The sequence below is a fragment of the Neolamprologus brichardi genome, chromosome 15, assembly GCF_056152115.1.
Source record: "Neolamprologus brichardi isolate AB-2024 chromosome 15, ASM5615211v1, whole genome shotgun sequence".
NCBI lineage: Eukaryota > Metazoa > Chordata > Actinopteri > Cichliformes > Cichlidae > Neolamprologus > Neolamprologus brichardi.
The window spans coordinates 2,140,765-2,159,449 of record NC_142118.1 but is presented as its reverse complement, the minus strand read 5'-3'; the positions used below and the strand labels follow the sequence as shown (position 1 = coordinate 2,159,449).

The 18,685-nt window shown below is 44.8% G+C and overlaps 1 protein-coding gene across 1 annotated transcript in view; it reads right to left on the bottom strand.

Annotated features, from left to right (window-relative positions):
• ches1 (checkpoint suppressor 1) overlaps positions 1-16,034 on the bottom strand; it is a 68,789-nt gene extending 52,755 nt beyond the window's left edge. The window contains exon 1 of the mRNA XM_087851929.1: positions 15,598-16,034. The gene's annotated coding sequence lies outside the window, so the exon portion shown is untranslated. The remainder of the gene's footprint in view (positions 1-15,597) is intronic.
• Positions 16,035-18,685: the final 2,651 nt, after the last annotated feature.

Here is an 18,685-nt window from a genome sequence, read left to right as displayed (position 1 = left end):
ACCCCAGATCCTCTATTTCAATGCACGGCGCTGATGCGAGTCAGCCCGATAAACGCCGCAGGCTCCCCCCGATGAGTGAATTGAATTCCCAAATTACCAGGCTTAAGATAACATACCTGGCTAAATTGCCGCTCTTTATAAGTCTCAAATCTCTTTGTAGATATTCATCAAAGGCTGTTTCGCTCCTGATGCGGAGAACACAGGAGATGGGAAATAGGAGAACAACACACAATGTGGTTCATATTAAGGCCTCTGATCTTCTATCTCGAGTCCCTCGTTTTCCACTACATTCCTTTAGCCAGGGGTGATGTGTGGGAGGGGGAGGGTGGGGGTGTGCGCTGACATTCTCTCTGCCAGTGCAAAATATGTGATGAAGGCTCAGAGGTTTTTACAGGAAAGTGAGGGAAACCTTGTGCTTTACCGGGCCTCTTCTTCCTCGGCACAAACTGAATTAGCCCCAGTGCAGCAACTGTAAGTCTTGACTTTCTCTGTATCGCTTCAGGAGGTATCTGAAACCCTCTCTTTCATGCTTTCAGTTCGTGAACCCAAGTCGGAAGTTTCCATCTGTCAAGTGCCAAATGAATGCGAGTGATAGTGGAGTTTGTTGAATAAACTGAGAAGGGTCCATCTGTTTGCTGCCCGACGTTAAGCCTGAAGACGACCGAGGTACCCGCTCAGAGGCTTACGCAGGCTCGAGGGGCTGCGTGGTTGTGCACAGGAACTGCGGAGACGAGGTAACACGATCCGGGAGGAGTGTAGCCGTGACTTTGATGGCTCATCAAATCCCAAACCTCTACACCCGTTTGCACTCTATGACGGGGCTTTACAGAATCTTATGTGACTTTATCCCTCACCCTAAAAAATGGCTACTCGTGCTGCAATCTAATACGTGCATTCATTTCAGTAAGGACCACTGTAGTCAAAAAGATTATTTTCATCTGCGGTTATATATATTTGGCTGCACGTCTCTGGTATACAACCCTCCCCAGCCTTTCGAGTGCAAACATGGAAAGCCTGAGAGTGGCAGCGAGGCCTCAGCACAGAACAGAGCATCTATGACAGGCATTAAAGGAGGAGCTGGGGTGGGTTGCAAAGCGGGTTGAAGAGGGTAGGAACTCTAGGCAGGCAACTTAAACAGATTTGTCAACTGGATGTGTAGAGAGATATAAGGAAAGTCATCAGCTGATCAGCCTGGATTGTGCCTGAGCTGGACTGAAATATGGCCAACTTGAGTCATTCAGCATATCAGCAGCACTTTAATAATTGCTGCACACCACTCACATTTTGCACCTCGTCATCAAATTGTTTTCAAGACTTTTACCTTGTCAGTGCATCCGGCATACAGACTGATTGCACCCAACTGACAGAATGGGCTCAGTATTAAGACCTCTGACAGTGTGCTGATGACCTTATGTTCACTTTAGCCTCATCTAAAGGGGTCATGTGTCTATGCAGCTGTGTTCCTTAGCACATCTACAAGAAGCAAATGCATGCGTTATGCATCTCTACATGAAAGCATTCAAATGCTTCACAACTATTCTCTGTTTCAGCCTTGAAAAGTGAGAAAGTTACACAAAATGCAGATGGAAATGTAATAGAGAAAAAAAGCATACTACTTCTGTAACAGTAGCAGTGATAGTTGCTGTTCGGCTCGTAAGACTGCAACTTTGAATGCGTTGGCAGAAAGGTGAGTCAAAAAGGTAATTTCAGTAATCAGTGCACCTGAGAAAAAGTACTCGGGTGTGTGGCACTTTAGAAGTGTTGAAAACTGTCCAGATAAAACCCTTAAACATGCAAAGCAAACCGGTCCAGTTCAATTCTAGTGTTGGATATTTAGAAATTGGCCTATTATGCTGTCCTTTATCTTCTGTAATACATATACACTCAAATGATGAGGTTAGTATACACAAATAAACTCTGAATGCTCTGCTCCAGGCAGCATTTTTCCACCCTTGGCTTGGATGATGTATCAGGTGCCACCAACACGTCCATCTCAGACACAAAGCTCTGGTGTCTACTCAAGCAGAACGAAAATATAATAAGTCCAATTTAACATAACTTCACATTAATATAGTTCTACTGAGCCACAGAGAAATAACAATATAACAAGATAAAGGGTGTTGGTCCCACTTTTTTCAGTAAGCAGTGTCTTTACAAAGGTCTTCAGTTTGTAGCGGTCTTCAGTAAAGTGGCAGAACTCCAGATTTCTCGACTACGAAATCCTGATGGAACTCTACAAGATCAACAAGTTTCAAGCACATTCTTGTTTGTCAAAAAGAGAGAGGAAGTTGGAGAGTCAGGAGGCTTTCTGGGAAATGTAGTAAAAGACTTTGTTGTGAGGGGGGGCACGACAAAGAAAAGCAAATGACAAGTGCACATTAGGAAAATGACAAAATACGTTGGACATGCCAGCCTGATGATTTACAACAGCGTGGGATGGAATTTTCCTGCGAGGCAGGGCGTTCCACGCTTTCACCGAGCAGCCAGGGAATCTCCAGCGTTCACACTCGCACACACGCATGCTCGCATTCCTGCAAGGCTCCACGGATGAATACAAATTACACAAAGGCAAAACCGTGCACATTTGGATGCGTTTGCACATACGTGCACTTGTTCTCTCTTCCTCTCCTTCTTCCCCTTTCGCTCTTTTACAGCGGTTTCCTGTGCGCACTGTCTACCTCTCATGGTACATTCAGATCATGAACACCCGGAGTCAGCAAGTCTGGACACAGCTGTTAAATATTCAGCCCAACATTCCCTCTCGCTCTCTCTCACAGTATCTCTCCGTCTTCCACCTTAAAACTCTCCTCTCTTTTGTCCCCACCTCTCTCCCTCCAACGTTACTCTATTTCTAGCTCAATTCTTTGCTGTAGCTTTCTACGCCGCTACCAACACCGGCGCCGCTGCTGCCTCTGCTCTCTGCTCTCTGCGCTCCACTTTCATTAAGGGGCTCTCCTCTGATAGCCCTTCATATAACACTTAATCATCATAACAATAAGAGCACTCGCGCCCCGACGAATCACCTCGAGGGGCCAGTCCTAAAGATCCTCCGCTAACTGATGTCATTAACTGCCAGGGTACCCGATTGGCTGGAGCAGCACGGGAGAGCCCGCCTTAGGTGTTTGACGGAGGGCTCAGCGGGAGCAGCGAGGGTCGGACAGGCCAAGGACATTCCTCTTATTGGAGAAGAGCTGAGGACAACGCACAGGCGCCCGCTCGTGCGTGCACAGGCGCAAAGGCTGACGCTGGGAAGCAGCAGACGAGGCCTGTTTGGTGTTACAGTCAGGAGAGAGATGAATAAGACTATTGAATAAGGGGGAGGGAGGTTTGAATAACAGTATTTTACATGAATGGATCTTCAGGGAAATGACTGCTCCATCGCTCCCTCCGCTCTCTATTTTCAGCTGCAATTTGACAACAGGGTTGAGCGAGTGTGTGTGTGTGTGTTGGGGGGCATTTTGGCTGATTGAGTCTCTGCCGTTATCACGCTGTGGAAGTGACAGCGTGCCATATTATGCTGTAGTGGGTGTGCGCATAGATGAACAGTGACGGCAGCTTCTTGCAAATGCACAACAAATCTGCACGCACGCGCTCGTCCGAACCACAGAGAAATCACAGCTGTTCTCGGTTGCTATGCGGCAGTCTCACCACCGTCTCGGATAACACACGCGCGCGCACGCACATGCAAGTGTGAGACGGGGACAGTAACACCAGGCTTGGCAGGGTCGGAAGGTCACAGGGGTATTGTGACAAAGTCGCTTAGCAACAAACCTACGGCACATATAATTTGCAGTGCGATGGCCTTCCACCAACCCGCCGCCCCCCTCCCAGCGTGCCCCTGACCACATCTGAATGTGGTTATAATGAATATGATGACAGGTGATGATTGTTTTGCACCTGGCTCGCTCTCTCTCCCACTCACTCAGTGTTTGAGGAGAAATGTGTTGAATGTGCCTCACGACAGACCATAATAAATCTTGTGCCACTGTAAGCGCTCCACGGTGGAAACAAAGTGTAAAGTTAGCAGAACACCAGCTTGTTAGTTTGCCACTAAAGAGGAACACAAACATCAGTGGTTTAAGAGTTTTTCTGCTCCTGCTGTTCGAGTTCAAGTGACACCTGTCCCCTCCGCTTGTCTGAAAACGAGCTTTAAGGTACGATTCCCGTGTTTCGTGACTGAGCGACGTCCCTCGATGACTTGCGTCCCTTACGGCTTTCCGTACAGCAAATCCCTGCGAGCAGCTACCAAACACTAACACGAGTACAGCAAAGGGAAAGTGACTTTGACTCAAACTTAAAAAAAAAGTGTGTTTCATCAGGACTGCAGGTAGCTCAGCCCATCTGTGTGCTGAATTCTTTATAGGTTATCACAGGAACGAGGCTCCCGTCCTCTCCGCCTTGTTCCCTTTGTGCACGGTGACGCTTCAAAACAGAATCGGTGAGCTGCAAAATCTGCTTCTGCAGAGGCTCGACTTTTAGCTGGGAATACGCCTAAATAGTACATTTGACAGATTTGTCTCGTTCGTCGAAATGTAAATGACAAACTGCCCCCGGGGTAGCAGCTAGCAAACATGGTGCACTCGTGCAGAGACAGCAGTTTTATAATGTCATCTGTGGCTGAAAAAAGTAACTACTAATGATGTCATCACGATTGCTGTAGGCTTGACAACTAGAAGTTTTGTTCAGTCATCATTGCAAGCTCAGGGTTAAAAACGCAGACACCAGTGTTTTCCATGCTGCATTATGGGAAGTGTAAATGTAGTGCTTGACCAGTGTTTACTACTAAGAGTTACCATGATGTGACTTCTCATGTTCTTCTACTACTTTTTTCTGAAAATCTCTTAATTCTCTGTTGTAACTGATGCACTGTGTTGGGGTAAATCATTAGTATTTGAATTATTTTATTAACTAAACTCAGCAGCTCCACAGCACCAGGGGTAAGGAGAACCACTCCAGTGTGGCGTCTTCTGAACAGCTAGCTAGCTTTCAGCTAGCTAGCTTTCAGCTCAGCTAACGCTATCATTGCGAGGGAAATTCACAAGCTTGTTGTTAGTTAGCTGCTGGATGAGAAGCTACAATGTAATAATTTCTGGTAACACATGAAGTCTTGGTTACTTTTCTCAGTATGTAGCATTACAAAGTAACAGAATACTGTTTCAGCATTCTTTAGATGTTACTTTTAAATGTAACATCACCTGACCCTGAGGACTACCCTTTAGGTGTGTAGCTTTTCTAATGTGATGTTGTGTTATGTACGTTCCTTCACTGACTGAAAAAAGGGCCCAAATGCAGCAGAGCCCAAAACTGCAGTTTTAGGGGCGACTTGAGTCTGGTTCCAAAAACGAGACATTTCCAATAAGCTTGGGTTTATAGAAAGAAAGTAAGTGTACTTTACTGATCCCCGTGGGGAAACTCCTCTCTGCATTTAACCCATTCACTCAGTGAAGCAGTGGGCAGCCATTGGGCGCCCGGGGAGCAGTGTGTAGGGACGGTACCTTGCTCAGGGGTACCTCAGGGTAGCTGTTCAGGGGAATTGAACCCCCGACCTTTGGATCATGGGGCCACCACTCTACCTACTGAGCTATCCCTGCCCCTTATAATAGTACAAGTGACAGTTTTGGCTGATTTCTTTACAGAGTATTTTTTCATAAGAGATTTTGATTGACAGATGTGCCGACACAGGGCTCTGTGGCTGATTAGTGTCTGCTTGGCTTCACTACCAATTGTAGTCAATGAATCAGACTTTTGGAATAATTTAATAGAATTAAAACAGGTAATATGGCCTACAGTGTGGTATGGACCATGAGTATATTTCTGCTTTGTTTTCTGTTGAGCAGACTTCTGTTATTATTATTATGAGTCAATCTAGTCATCATTAATTAGCAGATATACATGTTTGTGTGTTGTACTGTCAGGAACAGTTCTGCAGGCTTCTTGAAGGACATTTAAAGCTTTTCTTTGGATGTTTCTGCCTTTTGTTCTGTTCTCTGTCAAGATGATCCCACACTGCTTCAATAACGGGGAGGCCCATCCATGCTTTTCTGCACTGACAGTGTTTGGGATCATTGTTATGCTGGAAAATGAAGCCAATGCCAATCAGACATTTTCCAGACTGCATGGTGGATCAAAATCTGTCAGTATTGTTCTGCATTCATAAGTCCATCAGTTCTGACAAGATCTCCAACACCACTGGCTGAAATACTGCCCCAAAGCATACACAGCCTCCAGCATATTTTACAAATGCTTGTAGACTCTCTCCTGACCTCCCCCAGAAATACTGACAATGATTTGAACCAAAAATGTCAAATTTGTAGTCATCACTACATCCGCCCTGCCACTGATTTTCAGTCCATTTCTTGTGTAATTTGGTATAGCTTAGCCTCCTCTCCCTTCAGTTAGAACGGCTTCATGACAGCCGTCCTTCCACAGAGACCATTTCTGATGAGGCTTCAGTGAACAATAGATGGATCTACCGAAGGACCGTCTCTCAGGCCCGGTGTCAGGTCTTTGCTGGGTTTCTTTGTTCCTATTTCTTAAGGACATGACTTTCAGATGCTGTTTATCTGCTGTAGGCAGTTTTCTTTTTTAGTTCTGCCACTTCTTCTTTTGTCTTTCACTTGTCCGGTTTCCTCACATTTCTAAGGATAAACTGAACACTGTGCTGAGATATGCTAGATTTTCAACTAAAAGCTCTTTGGGAATCACCTTGTTGGTGCAAAAATACTATGATGTGGCTGTCAAACTGTGTTCCCATTGCTAAAGAAATGAGAACAAATGATATGTTTTTGTGACAGGCTGCTAGTAACAAAGTGCCTAAAGACACAATTTCAAATTGGTTCTTTGCTAAGCTGTCTGTTATGTGTAGATATAACACTGGTTCATCTCTTGAGTAAGGTGCTTTTTTTTAAGCTTGAATGATTGAACAGCAGACAGCGTCCAAGGAAAAACTTTGAAAGACCTTCAGAAAGCCTGGAAAACTATTGCTCAAGACCACTTTAAAAAACTACCAGAAAGTCTGGCTCCTTGAAAGCAAAATCTAAAGAAATGAAAGGTGGCTCGAGACTTTTGTAGTCCTCAGAGGATTAAGAGCATCTGCCATCATTTACAGTTGACCAGCTGATACATTACTCACTAATGACAGGAGTAGGGATGGGTATCGTTTAGGTTTTATCCGATACCGGTGCCAAACTGGTACTTTTGAAACGGTGCCAGTGCTCGAACCGGTGCTTAAAGAATGAAGAACACAAAATTTTTCCATAAACCTCTCATGTTCAGCTGTTTTTTTGTAAAAAGATAACAATGTTAGCCTTTTCTGCAGCTATAGGGCATATATGATATCACTCTTGGCTGGAAGCAGTGCTTAAACAATGGAAAAAACACAAACTTTGTCCAAAAACCTCTCATGTTTAACTGTTTTCCACTTTTTCTTTGGTCATTTTAGCCTTTTTGGCCAGGGTGAAGGGAGTATCTGCCATCAAACAAGAAGACAGCCGCATGTAGCTATGATGGTGTTTGCTAGTTCACCTTACATGCATTAATGTAATAACGTGGTTAGCCTACTCAACGTAAATTACACACGAACAACATTAAGCTACTCACGCAGAGAAGAACGGCTGCTGCTGCCATCATCATCCGTCACCACCACACCCGCAGTAGATGTGCTCGGTGTGAGGCTCGCAGCAAGCTATCAAATACGGCGCATTTTTCTGCTTTTCAAAAAACCGCTATGCGTCGCCATCATCAGATTTGAGGTGTTACCTCCTTTGACAGCATCACAGCATCAGCTTAAAGCACTTGTTGCAGCTGCTGAGTTTGCATCTTTTGCTGTGAAGTACAACCAGACTTTGACCGCTTCATCTTGGGCATTTTTAATCTGTAGCTCTGCTCTAAAAGAACGTACGTACATGGGCCCGCCTACTATCCTCGGAAACGTAAAATGATTGGCTAGAATTCAAAGTGTATGACATCTCAGGAAAAAAAAAGCACCGAAATGTGCGCTGCTTTTCGGTCTGGTTACTACCGTTTATGTCAGAACCGGTGCCATGCCGGTACCCATCTCTAGACAGGAGGCTCAGTTACTCACTACACGCTCCTCTCCAATCTGCACCTATACATCTGTGTGTTACCTGCATCTTTTATTCCACCTTTGCCTTCTACCTGCCTTCACTTCAGCTTCGTCCCATAATCGAACAGTCAAATATCAGGATTCATTATCATATGCAGAATATTCGTTGACAGCCCTGAAATGAAAACCCCACAAAGGATACGCTGCGTTTTAACTAACAGCTCTTCGTTGAGTTAACTGTAGCAATAATTGCCAGTGACATTTTCTTCACTACACACACATTTAACGTGTGAGTCATGCACGTTATTAAACCAAAACCCACAAAAACCAAGGGACCTGCTGAAGACTCAATAATTATATTTCCTATAAAACAGTAGAAATAATGAAGTCCTCTTGTTTGGCATTAGTCAAAACGAAGTGCTGCCTGCACTAAAACCATCACAAAATCAATAATAGAGATTTTTATGAATCGAGTTAAAAGCAGTGGCCTCTCCTCTTTTTTTTTTTACCTCACTGCCTTCATTTGGTTAGTGATGTCACACGTCAGCCCCTCTGTCTACTCCGTCTTTCTCCTTTCCGCTGTGTGCAGTGGAACAAAGCAGAGATGGCAGAGAAACTTATCTTTAAAAAGAAACTGCACTGTGTTGTGGAATAATTTGGAAAACTGTCACAGCGAGCGAATCCTATCTCAGAGGGTGCCAGTCACACACACGCACACACATAGTGTTAAAAGCATGCGCGCACACACACACACAAACAGGGACTTTGGTGTTTACATCATATGGGAAGGTATTTTTTCCCCTCACCCTGCCAGGGAACAGGCCCACGCACGGACACAGACGCTGACTAAGGCCCTAAGACTCCTGGGGGGGGGGAGGCGCGCATGTGTATATAATCAGTTTGGTTGTGTATCTATGTCGAACTGTTACTAGCTGAAGTGGACTTCGCTTGGACAGCGTTCATGATCTGCTTGTGCTGCTATGGTCTTGTGTGTATTTTTCTTGCTTGTGTGTGTATATTTGCGCAGTGGTATCAAACAGTCCTGCTCAGTGTTAAGCTGCTGCGCGGATATGTACAGTACTCTGTTTGTGGTTTGGCCTTAGCGGGGCTGAGCTAATGCTAATCAGTTTATTGGGGAAAATCTGCATATTTTGTGTTTCTCTGTGTGTCTGCACGAGTGTGTCTACTTGTGTGTGTGTGTGTGTGTGTTTTGCTTCCCGGTTCATAAACTTTTAAGCCACCGTGCGGTGTGATTTCCCCACGGTTTGGGGTTTGAGGTTGGAACGGGAAGAAACTATCAGAGGACAGCAGAAAGACAAAGTGTGTTTGAGCGCACGCCTGCGTGTGTGTACTCAGGTCCGTTAAAAGCTCCCAGTTCTCCCATCCAGATTTAGATGGCTGATGTTCAGAGCGTCAACCACAACACTTGGAGAACACAACAGGCGGCCTATTCAACCCGAGACACAAATAGAGCAGTCTTCCTCTGTGCTTAAAAACCCCGTAGCTCAAACGCAGAGCTAAAAACAGACATTTCTGCGGAGCGCCGAAGAAGGCCAACCGCTAAAAAAGAAAAGAAAATCACTCTTTCTCCGTGACGCTGTGTTTTCTTTTGCTAAAATAAGAACTGGCGAGTACAGTATCCGTGGAGACGACCCAGCACCGTCTCTTTTCCCTTTTCATTCACTGCCTGCCTGCAGTCGTCGGCGAATCTCGGGATGAGAATCGACAAAGGTCAGACAGTCGCAGATGGAGGGCAGCAAGGCGATGGAGTTACCCGTCGCGAGACACTGGGGCATCCATTTCAAATAGAAGCCTCTCTCAGGGGGCTGTAACGAGCTCTAACACAGCGTGTGTGTGTGTGTGTGTCTATGAACGACGCATACAATACCAAAAAGTATCCATTAGCTGTGAAGTATCTTCACTTTAACAGAAAACAAAGGGGGAGGAGTTATGTCATTATATAAATCAGATGGCTCCTGAGGTCATTTTTGTCTTCACACATGCTTCTGCATGCCAGCACACACACACACACAGTGTATGGCTGTATCCATTTATGACATCACTGTAACTAGCCAGAGAGAGGAGAGTCAGAGAGAGCCAAGCTGACGTCATCCCATTCACTCAATGTCAATTACGTAATCGCGGGGTCCGACGCCTGCAGGACAGGCACGCCGTGCACGGCTTTTTGGGTTTTGTTTTTTTGTGATCGCGTGAAGGGCACATAATTGCAATCTCATGTGCGAGAGGAAACATAAAGTGAGGCATGCTGATGACATCATCAGCGGGAGGCAGCTTGGCGTGAGCGTGGCGGCTGTGACATATCGAGAGTGTTGGGGTAGAAGAGAAGGAGACAGAGTGCCGCAAACAGACCGGCTGGAGGAGTTATGCAACGCAAATCCAACTCAGACTAAAAAAGGGCCTTTTTTGCCTTTTCCCTGTGTGTGTGTGTGTGTGTGTGTGTGTGTGTGTGTGTGTGTGTGTGTGTGTGTCCTAGATGACTTTTATGTAGCACTTTTACTTGAGGCAAAGAGTGCATTAAAAACGCACAGGCACTCAAGCGTACCACTGAAATCTGCGCACACGCGCGCACTCGCTCGCCCCCCCACTTATAAACAAAGCTTCCTAAGGACAGGAAATCCTTCCACCCACGTTCCTGTGTTGCTTGGCAACCGGAGCAGCGTCACCGTGTGCATGCCTCTGCCGCTGAAAACGCACAAACAAGCAGACACACACACATTAAACTGCAACTCCTTAAACGCCGCTCCTTTAAAAGCACCGAAAAAGAAAATCGCCAGATCGCAGAGCCAAAGCCGAGCAGACCGATACTCGCCACAGCTGCCCTCCGATTCGTCAGCTATGGATCTACACCAAACATGACATCACCCCTTGTAAACATAAAACACTTTTTCCCCCTATTTATAAGCTCTATTTTTACACCCGCTGACGTCTTTCTATGCACGATGCTGCGCGTGCGCGTTTGTGTGTGTCAGTGAGCATTCATGTGCGTGCACTATCTAAGGATGCGACCGCCAATAGCTCAGCAGGACTTAAGGAGAGAGGGGCTAATTGAGCAGAGGTGCCCAGCACTGTGGACAATGAGTCCATTTCAAATCAGCAGGAGGCCTATTGAAGACAATTATAACCTGGGGGATACAGAGGAGCATTATTCTTCTGCGGCTGCGTTTCCACTGCAATTTACAGCCCGTCTTTTAACTCTCCGGTTGTATTAACATGAACCTGTGCATGAAAGGCAAAGTTCATCAGCCCTAATCAATCACAGCGGGCTCAGTCATTTACTAATAAATAATTCCTGTGTCTGAAATACAATGATTACCGCAAACACACAGAAGGAGCGGCTTTCTTCTTCACTGCGATCAATAAAGCACCGCCACAAGTTCAAGTTTACAAGTTGTTTCTTGTAAATAAATAAAAACTCACGGTATATCTAAAAGTCACATATTTAATTTGTTGTCATGCATATTTGCCAACTGGCGGTGCTTTATTCAGGAGAGAATCAAAAGACACTTCCCATCACAGTTGGTGCATTTACCAGTGAGGCGACGGCATTAAAGATGCTTTTGCTTAATGGCTCGTGCTAAAAATTTTCCCGGCTTGCTATCAGCGTTTTCAGAGTCAGGAGTTCCTGACTGAGTTTTAAAAGATCTGAAGTCATCTGGGACAACACTGAATCTCGGGGCACTGTCGGGTGCTTAAAAATCGCTATTAAGAAGTTCAATTATTTTTGGAGCTGCTTTGCAGCTGTTAAGTAAAAAAATACAGCGAGTGGCAGTATTTTAGCGTCTCGCGGTGGACTATGGATTACAAGCACAGACTGTATAACTGACCCACTGGTTAGCAGACCTGAGCATTTTTGAAACCAGATACCACATATAACAACAACAACAGGTAGATCTGATTGTGACACTCACTGGATAATCGAGTGTCAGTCACACAGAACAGCTGCTTTGTCCAGCTTTTGACTCTAACGGGGACAATAATTCACAAAATTTGAATGTTTTACTCAGTAAGATTTAAATAAATCATAAGCCATAAACGTGTTGAGAAAAAAAACATTGACAGGGTGACAGAGAACAGCTGAAGGCTGTTTTCTCATAGACTGTTTGGTACTTTGATAACCATGTCCATCTTTTATATACAGTCTGTGATTCCAACATTAATGAAACAAACGCTCATTTTTCATCTCTGAGTGCAAATAAGTAGGAGAAAAATAATTTCAGTTCATAAACTAGCATGTTAGTTAACAGTCCTGACGTTATGGCAAGATATGCAGAGATATCAAATAAAGCTAGCATGCTATTCAGCTAGCCCTGGCCTGTACTGTTTTGTAATACCACACTTTACTTCAGCGCCTACCTGTAGCGAACAATCAAGAGGGGCCTCAGAGATTTAGCAGTGTAGAGGTGGAAATATAAAACTTGTATAACTCTACACAAACGGTGGCTGTAGCTTCTCCTGTAGCTGTCGCCAATCTCAGGGTCAGCTTTGCTATTTTCGCTGCTAGGTTAGCAAGGTGCATCCATAAAATGCTAATTTTCTCAAAACTGGAGCACTCACTTCTTGGAATTCCTTATGGTTAAAATGACTCTAACTCATACCGTCAGATAATTGTCTGAATTATTATTGTCTGAATTCACTTCAAAGTTCCAGTGTGGTGACTCATATTAGCTCAAGTGGCGCTTACCCAACAGCTACCGGCAACGCTTGCTTGTCGTGGCAACCATCCGCCGCGCACTTATAATACTTAATCACTTTAAGCATTAATAATACTTCAAAAGGTTCCGCCTCTGTACAGTAGTTATGAAGAGGAAATTAACCATAAAGACCAAAAACATATTCTGAACGTGCTTTTTAAAGTTGTTAAGTTCGGCATTTTAACACTGGCGTCTATGGGGAATGCCCCAAGTGGACATTTAGAGGAACTGCAGTGTTTGCCCCTGTGTTGAGTTCAATGCTCCACTGAGGGCAGAGTGGACTAAACAGTAAAACATAATTCTCTCTTGCATACAGATATATTTAGTTTGAAACAAAAATATTTCAATATAGTATCCAGTTACTACAAACCAGATCACGGACCACAGATGTCCACTTTAAGTGGAAATTTCTTAATAAAAAAGTACTCCATTACACAAAGTAGTGATTATATTTGCACCTGTGTCTATGCATCAATGTATTTTGGAAGAAAGTTTTGCTACATGGTAAAATTCAAGGGTTTACAATGAGGACTGGGATACTGGCTAACAATAAATGTAAATAGTGTAACCATATTTAGTTTGACCAGGCAGGAATCAAACGCTTTACAATGGAAGCAGCAGTGCAATCGTCGTCTGTGCACTGCCGTGCTCTGAGCCCAGATATGGGCCGTATCTTCACACAGCACAACAGCTGATTTAACTATAATCTGGTACTTTTTTTTCCCCATTGTTTTTTTCCACCAGTTTACCTTCGTACTGTGTCCTCTTTTCACCTATAAAACTTAAGAAGTCAGGACATTTTTTTCTCACTTTTGCTGATAAGCTGCACTTCTGTAGTGTTTACCTTTCAGAACTAAATGTGCTGTAGCCTCTGCTGTATACTTTGTTCTGACGGTGCATTTCAGACACACACGTGGCTCAAAGCCACAGCTGACCAGAGCGCTTACTGCGTAGCTCCGAGCCTGACCAGTGCAACGAGAAATATCAAAACTGCCATTTTTTTTGAGTGTTTATGTTGAATAAATCACGAGATGACATCCAATAAAAACTGTATTCAAACTGCATACTACTCAATTCATTCACACATGAATTATAGATCCATTATGGGCTGTTTTAGCTGTGCTGAGGGAATCAGACAAACAACAGTTGTGCTGAGAGCACTAACCCACTGATCCATCCATACCAATTATCTGTGTCTAGGGTGGAGTCTGAATTCAATATTCAATTTACACAGTTCAATCTCCCATCAGAGCTTCCAGCTGGAAAAACTAAAGGCGTCAAAACGGCCATAACGGACAAAAGCGGCATAAGCCTCGTCTGAGAGCTTCAACTGTCTCCAAAGTGAAAAAGAAGCGGGCTAACTGAACGTCGCACCACAGGGGTGTCCATTGAGAGACAGTGAGAGGTGGAGGGGCGAGAACTCCATTGAGCTCAGCCATGGGGGGTCAATATGTGAATGAACGTTTGCCATGGAGGTGAATTATGAATGAGCAGCACTCGCAGCACTCCTGGAGAGAGCATGTCAGCCCCCCCTGTCTCCTTCACTCCATCCTCTCTTGCTTTCTTTCCATTTCTCCTCCTCCTCCTCCCCCTGCTGCTGTCCTAAAATCTCCATCATCCTCTCCTTTCCCCTCCGTCTCTGTCTCATCTCTCGCTACTGGATTAATCTTCTCATCTGCCTCATTCTTGGTCATCTGATCTCCTCCCCTCCCCAAACCTCCTCCACCTCCTGTCTCCAGACCGGGTTGAGAATGGGGGGGTGACGGAGGTAGAGACACACGCCGTCTGTCTGAGAGAGACGACAAAACCCTTGTTCCCTTCACATGCATATTTGCACAAATTCAGTAGGACACACACACACACACACCCGTGCACACACACAGTGGCACATACAATAATGCAAAGGCAAACATTCCTGCATGTGAAAAGGCAGATGCATGCATTAAGTGAAAGGCTTTCAGACACACACACTTCTCCCAGCTGTTCTCCTGGCCACAGAGCTTGTGTGTGTGTGTGTGTGTGTGTGTATTCGCGTGTGTGTAATCCAATGTGCTGCTGCTCAGCCTGTGCCATGCTCTCTCCTCTGTTGCTGTGCGTCTGATCAGATCTGCCTCCGTCAACCTGTTTGCCGTCTATGGCTCACAGACGCACACACACTTTTTCTCTCCCTCTCTATTTCACACACAGACACACACACACACGTTTCAGAAGCTGTTACTACTTATCAAGCCTCCTTCAAGCTTGGGAAAAACAACATTCATTCAGCCTTGGTTTCGCCGCCGCCAAGTGATGTGTTACCTGCTGCACTCCAAACACCTGAGCGCGCACACACACACACACAGTGAAAGAAAGGGGAAAACGGACTTAAAGAGAGTGTTTTGCCCCTATTTTTCTCTCCTTTAGCTTAAAGTAGCCTACCAGGAACAAGAAAAAGTGCGTTTGTGTTGGAATGAGATCACACTGTTCCCTTAAAAAGTATCCACTCCTTTTGATCCCTTCACTCCAGTTTACAGCGGTCACTTCAGCTCACTTTGGCCCCTTTTTTAGCTTGTGGAAAACAACCTTTATAACTCTCTCTCTCTCACACACACACACACTCACACCTGTATATATAGGCATACTTACAGTGACACACACACACACACATGCACACCTGTATATATAGGCATACTTACAGTGACACACACACACACATGCACACGTACCTCCAGAGCACTTCCCTTTAAGTGCAGAGCCGTGCAGCACATGTCATCATCACACACACACTCACAGACCTCTGCCAGACCTGCATTAATGCCACAAAAAGCCCAGTAAAGTCACCTTAGGATCCTTCTGTGTTCCAGACGAGCCCCTTCTTCACACTCTTCCTCTCCTCTTTTAGACTTCTCTCTCCTCCTCTCCTCCTTTCCTTCCGTCCTTCCTACCGTGCTATCCGTCAGTCCTTCTTCTCCCTCTCTCTCTCTTTCACTCTTCGTTTCGGTACTCGGTCAGTTCCCAGCGTTTTTCCCGAGCCCCTCCATATCCGCCCAGCCAGTCGTTTCTAACCGCCGAGCAAGCGTACCTACACACACACACACGCACACACACACAAGCCGCTTCTGCGTTCCTATAGTCTCTCTCGCTCTCTCCCTCTGTTTATTCCTCTCTGAGCTCGCGCTCTCCCTCTCTCTCTACTGTCGGAGAAGAGCTCGGTGAGCGTGTGTATGCGCAAGTTTGTGTACGTGTGCGCGCGCGTGGATGTGTGTGTTCCTGTGCTGTGCCTGCTTTGCCCCGCCAGCAGCAGCAAGCAGCAGAGGACTTCCCCCGGTGCCCGCCCTGGGTCCTAGAGAGAGCTCTGTTCCCTGAAAGAATGCCATTGTGTACGGAAGACATGTCCAAAGATCGTCTATAATCTTAACAAGACGATTCATTCACCAGTTTTATACCACACACACACACACACACACACACACACACACACACACACACACACACACACACACACACACACATATACACACACATATATATGTAGTAAAAAAAAATGCAGTAAAAAAAGGTAATATGATAATATTAAATTATAATAATTATCATATTACCTTTCATTTAATAATAAATCTTCTAAATCTTCAGTAAGGTGCATTTTGAACACACAAACATCACTAAATTAAGGAACTAATATATCTATCTATATAGATATAGATTTATAGATATATATATATCCTTGTGACATAGATACAAATAATTAAGTATTAGAACATAAGAAGGCTATTCAACAAAAGGTTCGTTTAGCCATTATGACATCCAAAGGTAAAATGTGGGATTTTATTTATTTATTTATTTATTTATCTTTAAGCCAGTGAGTTGTTTTGATTCTGTACCCAAGTGGTCGCTATGGCAACAGCAGGGCAGAGAGGCAGATGCGGGGAGTCATGCAAGGGAGTAGAAGCTGTTATAGATGGCGGATGGAGGGGCATTCTGTCCTTTTGCACATCAACTACACTGAGCTCCGTTGGACGCATTTGCCCGGGTCATAAATCACATTTTCATTTGCTCATGTCAAGTAGCCTTAACACCGCTTCCTTTACCTTCTCTGTCTCTCTCTCACGCACACAGGCACGCGCACACACGGGGTTCACTCGGGTCTACTTAGAAAAACTTGACTGCGTTGCCGTGAGAGGCAGAAGCACAGCACCTTTAAAATATGGCGTACGCCTTTCTTTCTTAACAGAGTGAGTCATCTTCTTGAACTCGTTTAATCTCCTGTGCAGCTACCTTCTTCCTCATCTCCCTCCCCCTCCCTCCTCTCCTTTCCCCATCCTGCCTCAGAGCGTCATCAGGTTACCATAGCAACGGCCCGCCTATGGGAGACAGAGATCAGATCATTATGGACCATGGGATCCAGAAACTGAAGGACATGATTTTTTCTTTTCTTTTCTGTGAACACAGGAAGCGGGAACCCTTAACAGGAAGGCTTGAACGCCTTCTTAGTTAAACAGCCAGAGTAGTGAGAACTTCTACTGAGCAGGTTTTTCAAAAGCAGCTTTGATAATCCATTTAAACCCTTCAATAACATAAGTAATGCGTGCCTACCACTCCTGCACGTCGCTAAAAATAGAGTAAACTTCATTAGATATGCAAAATAGGGTGCTTTGAGATGTAAACACGTAGCCTCCAGAAACAGTTCACCAGAACTTGCTTGCCACACTTCTGAATTAATGAATCTGACAGACGTGGCAGTGATCAGCCCACTGAGAGCCCACAGCAAGGAAATCCAAATGTGCTCTCTTTTTATATATATATGGGCGGGGAAATGGAAGCGGGCAAAGTGCGGTGCTTCAAGTTGAGCTCAAAACGCACCAAGGAAACTGTTTTGTTTAATAAAGATCAAAGACAAGTGTTGGGAGAATGAAGTGTGTTTACAGGCCCTCATATCCAGGCTGCTTCGCCGTGCCCCTATTATTAGTGGGAGGCCGTGTGTGTGTACGTGTTTGCATGTGTGCTTGTATTGCAAGCCTAGGGGGCTGCATTAAGCTGAAGCGACAGAGGGGGATCTTTAAGATGTCTTCCAAAGTTTGCTATTGAGGGAGATCTTATCTCTGAGCCCCACAAACAGCCTGGGAGAGGCGAGCCGAGGCTTAAGACAGTGAAGGAAAAACAGAGTCCAGGTAGCAGCACAGCTAAACAAGATATGTGTGATGATTTTACTCGTCAGCTAGTGGTTATCTTGTCCGTTCAGTTCAGAATTCGGATTAAAATCAGCAGGAATTTATTTAATAATTGAAATGCTGAATTGTTCTTGTTCCGCCCCTGTCATCAAACAGCCAATCAGCAATAGGATGGAAAAAAGAAGCATTGTTGTCCCACTGCATTTGGACAGTTAAAGTTCCCCAGTGTTTATTGGCACACACATTTTTAATCTCCAAGTCTGTGGTTATCATAATGAGTAAGTAGACAAGTGTAGTCATTGTATTTCTTGGCTAGTCTTAGCCACAATGTGAATTAGCGTGGCACTGGCTCCAGGCTCTGGTGGGTTAAGCCAGACAGGAAGATCATGTCAACACATTAAGAAAAAGCCTTAGTGTTATGAAAATGTGCCCACATAAAAAACTATGGACTCAAAAAAATGGACTCATTTATAGGTATAAGCATTTCAAACTGCCAATGAAAATAAAGAAATATAAAAGAGTCAGGAGAAACACCCTTCAATCATGTCGCGAGTGTTGATGTTGCACAGTTTGTCCACCAGAGGGCAAATTCTGTGTCGGCAGCACAGTTTGGGATGCCACAAACAACAACCAGCTGATCTGATTTTTATGTCCATGTGCTCTCTAAAATAACTAAACTGCTATGTGCCCTGTTGGAAGTTCCATGAATAGCCTCGAGGCTAGCTCCAAACTTGGACAGTTTAATAGATTGATGTCACCCA